The sequence below is a fragment of the Rhinolophus ferrumequinum genome, chromosome X (genome assembly GCF_004115265.2).
Source record: "Rhinolophus ferrumequinum isolate MPI-CBG mRhiFer1 chromosome X, mRhiFer1_v1.p, whole genome shotgun sequence".
Classification (NCBI taxonomy): Eukaryota; Metazoa; Chordata; class Mammalia; order Chiroptera; family Rhinolophidae; genus Rhinolophus; species Rhinolophus ferrumequinum.
In genome coordinates this window covers 96284802-96295485 of record NC_046284.1, presented here as the reverse complement: position 1 = coordinate 96295485, position 10684 = coordinate 96284802, and the positions used below count along the sequence as shown (strand labels likewise).

Sequence of the window (10684 nt, the reverse complement as noted above, 5' to 3'; positions counted from 1 at the left end):
GGTTTTGCGCACACACACCCTCCCCCCCACACGCACACACACACCACACACACGAAGAGTAATGAAGAAAAGACTTTTATATATTTAGGAACTGACAACTTTATTGGAAAAAATGGTAAAATTGGAAAGAAAAAACTTAAGTGAACGTTTTGCAAGGGCAATACTGCAATGTGCATGCTCGGCATGGTGACCAGGGGAAGTCACCCAGTGGCTATAGGGCAGGCAGTCCAGGCTCAGTTCTTTTTGTCGCTGTCACCCAGGGTGAGCTTGTCAAAGAGGTCCTCTGCCAGGCCGGATTCCGGGGCTCCCATCTTGCGCAGCTTGGTGATGTGGTCCCCCAGCTCTTTGATGAACTCCACCTGCCCCTGCAGGCAGTGACTGCTCAGGAAGGCGCACAGGTGGGCGTCCTTGTTCTCGGTGGCCAGCTAGTGCAGGTCGAGCAGGCTCTGGTTCACGCTCCTCTCCAGGTGCAAGGCGCACTCCATGGCCTTCAGGCCGTTCTCCCAGTGGTTGCGGTCAGGGCTGCTGATGTCGCGCAGGCGGAGGTGGCCCCCGCGCTGGTTCTGCAGCTCCATCAGCCTCTCCGCGTGCTCCCTCTCCTGGCTGGACTGCTGCAGGAAGAATCGGGCAAAGTGCTTCAAGGCCACCTCGTGGCTGCTGAAATAGGAGGCCATGGACTCATACACGTAGGAGGCGTAGAGCTCCAGGGAGATCTGGTTGTTGATGGGGCCTCGCATTCGGGGTAGTAGTTCTGGCGCGCGTACGAGGGCGGCGCGGTCGTCATAGCTGGTGGCGCCGGTGCAGCGGGTGCCAAGGCCAAGGTGGCTCGGAAGCAGAGGCTGAGGTGCGCAGTGGCGGGGGCGAAGGTGGTGGCTGCGGGGCCTCGGATGCTCCCGGAATGGGTGAGGAGGTCAGCAGGCTCTTCTCCTGCTCACGGGAATGTCCCCAGTTGCTTGGCGGCTGGCCGTTGGCGGTTGGACGTTGGCTCTGAAACCTGACCGTTAGCCATAACCTTTACCCCAGAAGTGGTGTGAGGGGACAGGTGGGTTGGAGGGGGAATCCGTTGGTGCCAGCGGGCGGGGCTGGGGTCCGAGGGGTCTGCCTGTCATTGACCTGCGCCTGGTTCCATCAGAGTCTGGGTGGGGCAGGGAGAATCTGCCCTGAGTTCCTGGCGTCTGAGTTTTTAATTTTGCAATAATATTTCTTTTTTGCAAGGACTTTATCTGGCCTCTAATCTTTCCCTTCTGTATAAGACATCTTTTATTTTGTATATCCGTTTTCTCCCCTAGAGTTTCTGAGAAAAATGAAGGTGAATTTTTGGTAAAGTTCTTTTCTGTTTCCTGTATTGCCTTTGGGGTTCCCATGCCCCAGAGATAGTTCTCTTTGGTAATCATGAGCTTCTCTTAAACTTTCCTCATGTATTTGATAAATCCCTGTTTCATTTATATTTATGGATAAAGGACTCATTTGATCAGCCAGGTAATTAGCATGGATCTGATCGAGAGTTGTGATGTCCATTTCACTAGTAGGCTTATGCTCGAAATGGGAGGGCAGAACATGTCAGTTATTCAGTGGCTTTATTGTTTCGGGGTACCTGGCAAAGGTCAATGACAAAGGAAATCTTAAATGCATCAAGAGAAAAGCTATTAGCTACTTATCAGGTAGCAGGATTCAAAATTAATATTCAGAAATCTGTTGCATTTTCATACACCAATAACAAACTATCAGGAAGAGAAATTAAGGCAACATCCCACTTACAATTTCATGCAAGAATAACCAGCAATAAAGTTAACCAAGGAGATAAGAGACCTGTGTTCGGGAAATTCTAACAGATTGAAGAAAGAAAGTGAAGAGGATGCAAATAAAGGGAAGCACATCCCGTGCTCATGGATTGGAAGAATTTGTGTTTTAAAATGTGCACACTGAGATGCAGTCAAGATGGTGGAGTAGGTAAACTCTGTGCTTACCTCCTCTCACCACCATATGAAAATTACAAATAAACTACAAAACAACCATCATTGAGAATCTCCTGAAATCTTGTTGAATCAAAGCCCTACAACAAAGGACATACAGAAGAAGCCACCTTGAGACTGGTAGGAGGGGCAGAGATGTGGAGTGGGCTGGTTCCACACCCACATGTGACCATTAACAATCAGAGGGGTATGTCAGCTATTGAATTAACCCCCTGATGAGCGAGGGTTCTCAGCCAGTCCCCATCCTAGGGTTCCAGTGCCAGGAGAGATATTCCCATGATTTCTGGTTGTGACAACCAGCAGAGATTGCCTGACTGAGACAGAGGGCAGCTGCTATCCCAGGAGTTCCTTTTCAAGGGACCGAACACTGACTTACCAATGGACTCACTGCCTGTGAGCTCCTGCACTGGGGCTGCAGCTATAGAGGCAAACTCATCATACAGGGATGAACTCAGTTGTCTGGCTTCAGGACAAGGACTGGAGGGGACGCTTTCTCCTGGACGGAGGAGCTGGTGGAAGCCATTGTTTCTCTCTTGAGTCCCCACGCCACACCTTCCCAGTGTGCAGATGCAGGCAGCCAGCATATGTGTCTCCATCAAGCCATCTAACGCCATTGGTTTTCTACGTCCAGGTGATTCTGAGACAACTCCCCACCCAACATTTGGGCACACACTAGCTTCTTCCAGTGGCTTTTTTATACAAACTACCTGCCGTGGCTCATGCTGTAGACTTTCCTATGGTCTCTCAAAGGTTCGCAGAACCCAGACAAGCAACATCTAGTTTGAGCATGTCCCGTACCTCTGGCTGAGAAGCTCTAAGCATGGCACAAGCGGCAGCCAGCCTTGGTTCAAGGCTTGGCCTCTCAAGGTACCTCCATGCATGGCTCGGGCAGCAGCCATCTGTAGATTGCTTTGTGGCTTCTGCCAACTGGCTACAGGGGGGCCACGGACTGCAGCTGAACTTGAGGTGCAGTGGGTCCTCTCCCAGGTGGCCATGGTGCTGGCATGCCCTATCGTGAGCTTCCAAACCAGCATCACCCAATCATCTCCAAGGATGACAAACCCAAGGGGCAGATTGGGAATGCATCAGAGCCCTGCTGAGGCATATCCTGCTCTGTTAGGGTCAGACCCTTCACCACAACTCCTCCACTGTAGTCACGTCCGGTCCCCACAACCAGTGAACATGAGGGTTAGTCTCTACTATTGGCATGCCAATAATTACCAAGGCTCAACTACAAGAGGAGGGTACACACAACCCACACAAGGGACACAGCTGGAGTGCGAGGCTCAGGAGACCAGGAAGACTACGCCACTGAGCTCCCTAGCACACCTACTACATGAGGCCAGTCTACTAACAACAGGAGACATAGGAGCCCTATGTAATACATAGAAACAAACATAGGCAGGTAGCTAAAATGTGGAGACAAAGAAACATGTCCCAAATAAAAGAACTAAACAAACCTTCAGTAAAAGAACTGAACAAAGTAGAAGCGAGTAATCTACCAGACACTGTTTATAAGGATGCTCAATGATCTCAGGGAGGACTTTAACAAAGAGATAGGAAACATAAAAATCCAGATAGAAACCATAAAAATTAACCAGTCGGATATAAAATATACCGTAATAGAAATGAAGAAAACATTGTAGGGAATCAGTAGTAGGTTAGATGAAGCAGGGGATCGAATCAGTGATTTAGAATGTAAGATAGTGGAACACATCCAATCAGAACAGCAAAAAGAAAAAAGAAGCCAAAGAAATACAATTAGGAGAGACTAAGGGGCCTCTGGGACAACATGGAGCATAACAACATTTGAATTATAGGGGTACCGGAGTGAGAAGAGAGAGAGCATCGGATTGAAAACCTGTTTGAAGAAATAATGACAGAACACTTCCTTAATCTCGTGAAGGAAATAGACATACAAACACATAAAGCACAGAGAGTCCCAAAGAAGACGAACCCAAAGAGGGCCACACAAAGACACATCATAATTAAAATGCCAAAGGTTAAAGACAAAGAGGGAATCTTAAAAGCAGCAAGAGAAAAGCAGTTAGTTACCCACTAGGGAGCTCCCATAAGAAAATCAACTGATTTCTCAACAGAAACTTTGCAATCCAGAAGCAATTGGTGGGAAATATTCAAAGTGATGAATAGCAAGGATCTACAACCAAGATTACTCTACCCAGCAAAGCTATCATTTAGAATGGAAGGACAGATAAAGAGCTTCCCAGACAAGAAAAATCTAAAGGAGTTCATCACCACCAAACCAGTATTACACAGACTCTTAGAGGGATTTCTTTAAGACAAAAAAAAGGGAAAAAAAATTAAAAATAAGAATAACAAAGTGGCCACAACTACATATCTACCAAGAATTACTTTCAATGTAAATGTATTAAATACGCCAATAAAAAGATAGTGGGGGCTGAGTGGATAAGAAAATCAAATGTTTTACATATACTGCCTATAGACACACACAGACTGAACTAAAGGGATGGAAAAAGATACTTAATATAACAGAAAAAGATATTTAATATAAATGCAAACAAACAAACAAAAAGCTGGGGTGGCAATCCTTATACCAGGCAAAATGACTTTGAAACAAAGACTATAACAAGATACATAGAAGGACTTAGTAGTCCCATTTTTGGATATTTATCCAAAGAATCTGAAAATGCTAGCTCGAGGACACGTGCCCATCCATATGTTCATGGCAGGATTATTTACAATAGTGGAGATGTGGAAGCAACCTAAATGTCCATCAGTACATGAATGGATAAAGAAGAGGTGCTACATATATAAAATGGAATAGTACTCGGCCATAAAAAGGAATGAAAAACTACCATTTGCGACAACATGGATGGACCTAGAGGTTATTATGCCAAATGCAGTAAGTCAGACAGAGAAAGACAAATACCACATGATTACACATATATGTAAAATTAAAAAACAAGCTAAACAACCAAACAAACAGAACAGGAACACACTCATAGATACAGAAGGAAATCTGATAGTTGCCAGATAAGATGGGGTTGGCAAGCCTGGGTGGAAAAGGTGAAGGGATTAAGAACTATAAATTGGCAGTTACAAAAGAGTCACAGGGATGTAAAGTACAGCACAGGAAAATGGTGTAATAACTCTGTATGGCCTCATGGGGGGGAGTGACTAGACATGACAGAGAGATCACTTCATCAGTTATACCAATGTCTAACCACTATGTTGTACACCTGAAACTAAAATAATATTGATCATCAAGTGTAATTGAAAAGAAATTTAAAAAATAAATTTCTATAGGTAAATTTCTATTACATCAAGTGTAATTGAAAAGAAAAGAGTTAATGCCTGTTGAATTGCATTATGTAGCCAAAGCGTAGACCAAAGGAAAGTTGTGGTTAATAAGCACAGTCAGACACAAATAATATTCTTGTTGAGAAGATTACACTATTCACCTTGTTATTTTCTAACATTTTACATTAAGAACGTAGAATTCCTAGTGTAAACAAAAGTGGAAAATGAAATGAAAAATCCTCCCTGTCCAATTAATATCATACATGAAATTAATTATAATTGATTAATACCATATATAAAATGTGTATACATTTCTTTGGCACACGCACTATATTATATATGTGTGTGTGTGTGTGTGTGTGTGTGTGTGTGTGTGTATATACACACACTATATAATATATATAGTATATATGTATACTATACAATATATATTATATTATATACTGTATAGTATATATATATACTTTATATATAGTATATATAATACATCTATAGTATACATATATATAAAATATAAAATATACATATTTTTGGCATGCTCTGTATATATAGAGGGCACCATTTTGCCAAAAAATCAATACACATTTTAAGAAAGGAAAACTGTATTAAAATTCTAATACTCAATATATACCAATAACAAAAGATGAATACAAGTCACGTTTGACTTCTGCAATTACAAAAGGTGCTCAGTGGTTACCATCAGCATCCAGACTCTTCTGATTATGGCAAACTACTGCTTGAGCAACGTTGACCAAAGTGTCCACTTGTATACAATTTTTTCGCACCCACCATATATATTTTATATATATGATATGTATGGATATTATATACATATTTTATATTATGTTTATATTTTTATAAATATTATATATATATATATATATATATATATATATATATATATATATATATAGAGAGAGAGAGAGAGAGAGAGAGAGAGAGAGAGAGAGAGAGATCAGTTTTTCACTGAATACCTGCTAATATTTTGTGGCATTGGCTGATACTGAACACAGTAGTCTTGGAAGGGCTGATATAAGGAATGAAAAACCTGCATATAAGAGGAAACAATTTCAAGTGAGAAGGGATGCCTACAGTAGCAGCCTTCACTGGTCTGTGTTTCCATCTAGGGAATTGTTTTTGTTTTATCCCTTTCACCCTTTCATCTTCTTTCTTTTCAGTAATATCTGTACTAAAGGTAAAGAGAAAAGCGTCATTTACTATCCTAAAGGAGGTATTTACTCTAATGTAAATAGTTGCAGTGGAGCTTGGTAAAGGTGTGGTAATACTAAGAAAACATTTAGCTTAGGTTCTCTCGGTAGCAAATAACAAAAGCTAAACCATAGTTGGATACATGAAACCCAAAGGCAGAAATAAAACCAGGCTCAGGAAAGGTCTAGAAAGTAGCCATATCATTTTCAATAATGCAGTCACTGAACTGGTTTTCAACAAAGGCAGTCTTCCTAAGCAAACATTCAGAATCTAGTCTGGAGATTCAAACTGAACTCTGCCTACACCCCCACACACATACACACATGATACAGATGACAGAAAACATACATAAGTGGAAGTATTGTACCTGCAACATGTATGCCAGGCATTGATGACCATAGTAAGTCGTCTCCTTGTCTATGGGAAAGCCAGCCTAAGGCTCATTTACTATTATCAGTGTTGCCCAGTGTTAGTCAAAGAGATACTTTACTGTATGGACAGAGTCCCAGAGAGCAGTTTCCAGGCTCTCGCCCTCACGTGGAAAGGTGCTGGTTTGGGTAGTAGATGGCCATCAGCTGTGACTAGTTGGCCATCAGCTTTAACCAGTTAACCATCAGCCACTAATATGACTGCCATGGTTACGCTGGCAAGCGTGGATTGCGGCTAGCAAGTGCGGTTAGCAAAAGGATTGCAGCTAGCAAGTGCAGTTAGCAAGTAGATTGTGGGTTGCAGATCGTCTTGTTGATCCTACTTCCTGTGTCTCACCCGGCTGCCAGTGAAACTGGGGTGCAGGAAGACCCCTCGTTGGGGTAATGGTGGACGTTTGCTTTTGTGTCTCGACCAGCCGCCATCGAGAATATAGTGGTATGACACCCCTATGATTCCGTTGTTCCCTTTTGGTCTCACCATATCCTGCGTTCTTGTGTGGGGAGCGGGAGCTGAGTCCCTATATCACACATGGTGCAGCGAGAGGGGTATGGTGCCAGCCAAAGCTCTCTGAAAGGCGGTGGAACAGTTTGTGCATATGAACACTCAGTCTCAGGAAGCCCATGAGGAGTGGCGCCGGGAGCAGGAAACGTGATCTGCCTGGGAGAAACATGATCCCTCAGTGAATTGGTGGTCCTCTCGAGCCTCCAGACGGCACACCACCCTATTGGCTACAGCAGGCGTCGCTTGCTTTTTGGTGGTCTGCTGCTGCTGCAGGCTCCTAGAGTTGTGGACATCTTATGCTGGGGCCACCACCCACTCAGATACCTGGTGTGGCAAGCAAGGTTCCGGCCAGGTAAGTATGATGTCTGACTCTGGGCAGGAGGAGATGTGGCCCCCACACAGTGTGTGGTACCCAGTAGCCACTGTTTTCAGGAGTTGGACGCCTGTGGAGGGGTGGAGGATGTGGATGGCTCTCCAACCAGCACAGAAAGGGCGTTGCAGGTTTTAATCGAGCAGTTGCTGGAGAAGGCGAGATGTGCACCTGGCCAGGTGAGCTGGATGTTCTTTAACGTGTTGCATGGTAGCACAGGGGAAGCACTTGCTGAAGCAGCCCAAGTATAGGACTTGCAGTCCCAGGGGGAGATGCTGGAAGTTTGGGTCCACCTGTTAGAGGAGGAGCCCCACAGTAGAGACTCTGAGGCAGAGGCAGATGATGCGAGTGGAAGGAGTATAGCTCTCCACCTCCATGCCCGGCCCATCGTGCAGCAAAATGTAAAGCATGAGCAACCTTTGGGCCCCAGGGGCATTGCAGCTGGCAACCCAGCAGTGACTGAGTTCACAACCTACAGCCCTTACACTCCCAGAGTTGCAGGAGCTGGGGAGGCAGTGCTGACAGCAACCTGGAGAACCACTCCTGGCTTGGCTGCTGCATTTATGGGATGAGGGGGCAGACAGCATTCTCTGCTCCCCAGGTGAGATGGAAAAGCTAGCCTCCGTGACAGTGCATCCGTCCCTGTGACAGTGGTTGCAGAATTGCCATAGGTTGGCCCAAGGCCAGGGCAACCACACTCTAATGGAGTGGCTCACGCTGCAGTGTACACGGTGTGGGGAGAGGCTAGTGAGCTGCCAGAAACTATGAGTAAATGGCAATCATATACATAACTTGCTCAAATCATCCGTGAAATGGGTATGAGGCATGCTATGTTCAACCCTAATACGCGGGGGCTGGATGATGAGCGTTTTACAACCAGCATGAGAGATCTGGTTTTGGATACTGCCCCTGCAAGTGCTTTTGGATCCTTGGTCATGATTCTTTGGCTCTATGTGGGGTGGTGGATCCATGAAGTGACCACCACCATGGCCACCCTGGGGGATGTTGAAAGCTGGCGGCAGGGGAAGTTAAGACATGAAGTATGAGAAGCCAAGACCAGGAAGCCCAAATCAGAAGCAAGGGGGAGAGGATGCGGGCCTCAGAAAGTAATGCACACGCAGATGTGGTGTGCTCTCATGGTAGCAGGGGTTGATCAAGAAAAAATAGACCGACGACCCAATGCACTCTTGTTGGAACTTTGGAAACAGTTGCAACCGGAACAGCAATTCCGGCAAAGCCCCAAGAGGAAGTCTGAGAAAGTCCGACCCGTGTCCCTCCAGGACTTCATGCGGCCTCCTGAGGCTGACTCCTTCCAATTTGACTAGGGGTGGGGGCCAAGGTACCCAGTCGGAGGGGACAAACAGGGACCGGAGGCCCCATGTGGAACTGTCCATACATTGGTCCTCTTCTAATGTGCAGAGGGTTTTGGCCATAGTTGACACTGGCGCCGACTATAGTCTTGTTTATGGGAACCCAGAATTGTTTCCGGATCAGCAATCTGCATTGATGACTACAGGGGAAATACTGTGATGGTAAAAGCTGTTTCCTTACCACTGGGTATAGAAAGGCTTCCCCCTCATGCCTACAAGGTTTATGTCTCCCCCGTTCCGGAGTATATTCTAGGGGTGGACATGCTACATGGCCTCAGCTTACAGACGGTAGGAGAGTTCTGCCTCTGATCCGAGTGGTGAAAGCGGTGATACATGGGCATGCTCACCACCCTCCTCAAGTGTTGCCGCAGCCCCAGCGCGTGGTTGCAGTGCGACAGTACCACCTACCGGGGGGACAGGAGAAGACTGGCCATACAGTTTTGGACCTGGAGAAGGCACATATTGTGAGGCCAATGCACAGTCCATTTAATGCCCTAGTATGGCCTTTCAAGAAGCCACATAGGACCTGGCGAATGACTGTGGACTATAGGGAGTTAAATAAGGTGACACCACTTTTGTACGCTGCAGTGCCTTCAATTCATGATTTGATGGATTGTCTGACTATTCACCTGGGAACATACCACTATATAGTGGGCTTGGTGAATGCTTTTTTCTCCATTGACATTGCACCTGAATGTCAAGAGCAGTTTGCTTTTACTTGGGATGGGTGGCAGTGGACTTTTCAAGTCCTTCCACAAGGATACTCGCACAGCCCCACTATCTGCCATGGGCTTATAGCCCAGGACTTGGCACAGTGGAATCACCCATCCTCTGTGGCCCTGTTTCATTATGTTGATGATATTTTACTAACTTCTGATTCTCTTTCAGATTTAGAGCAAGCAGCTTCCTCTCTTCTCTGCCACCTGAAGTCATGTGATTGGGTGGTGAACAAGGAAAAAGTCCAAGTCCCTGGCTTATCTGTCAAGTTTTTGGGTGTTGTGTGGTCGGGTAAGACAAAGGTCATACCTGAAGCAATTATTGATAAGCTACAAGCATTTCCCTAGATGATCAAGGTCTCCCAACTACAGATGTATTTGGGTCTGCTGAGGTATTGGCGGGTGTTTATACCCCACTTAGCACAGATAGCAAGGCCCTTGTATTCCATGGTAAAAAAAAAAAAAAAAGGGGGGTGGGCCTCATGGGATTGGACAGAGGCTATAGAGCAAAGCTTTGTTGCCACAAAATTGGCAGTACAGCAGGCACAGGCTCTACAAGTAGTAGACCCTGCTCACCCGTTTGAATTTGATGTTCACGTAACCCAAGAGGGGTACGGTTGGGGCCTTTGGCAACGGTAGGAGCATCTCCGGTCACCAGTGGGATTTTAGTCCCAATTGTGGAAAGGAGCGGAAATCCGCTACTCTCTAACAGAGAAACAACTGGCTGCTGTATATGCAGCTTTGGTGGCCACAGAAGCCATCACAGGAACTGCACAGTTGTTGGTTCGCACAACCTATCCCATCCAGGGGTGGGTATATACGTGGACCCAAGGA

General features: G+C 45.7%; 1 pseudogene; it reads right to left on the bottom strand.

Annotated features, from left to right (window-relative positions):
* Window positions 1-233: 233 nt before the first annotated feature.
* LOC117026211 (ferritin heavy chain-like) lies at window positions 234-799 on the bottom strand (annotated as a pseudogene).
* Between the last annotated feature and the right edge of the window lie 9885 nt (window positions 800-10684).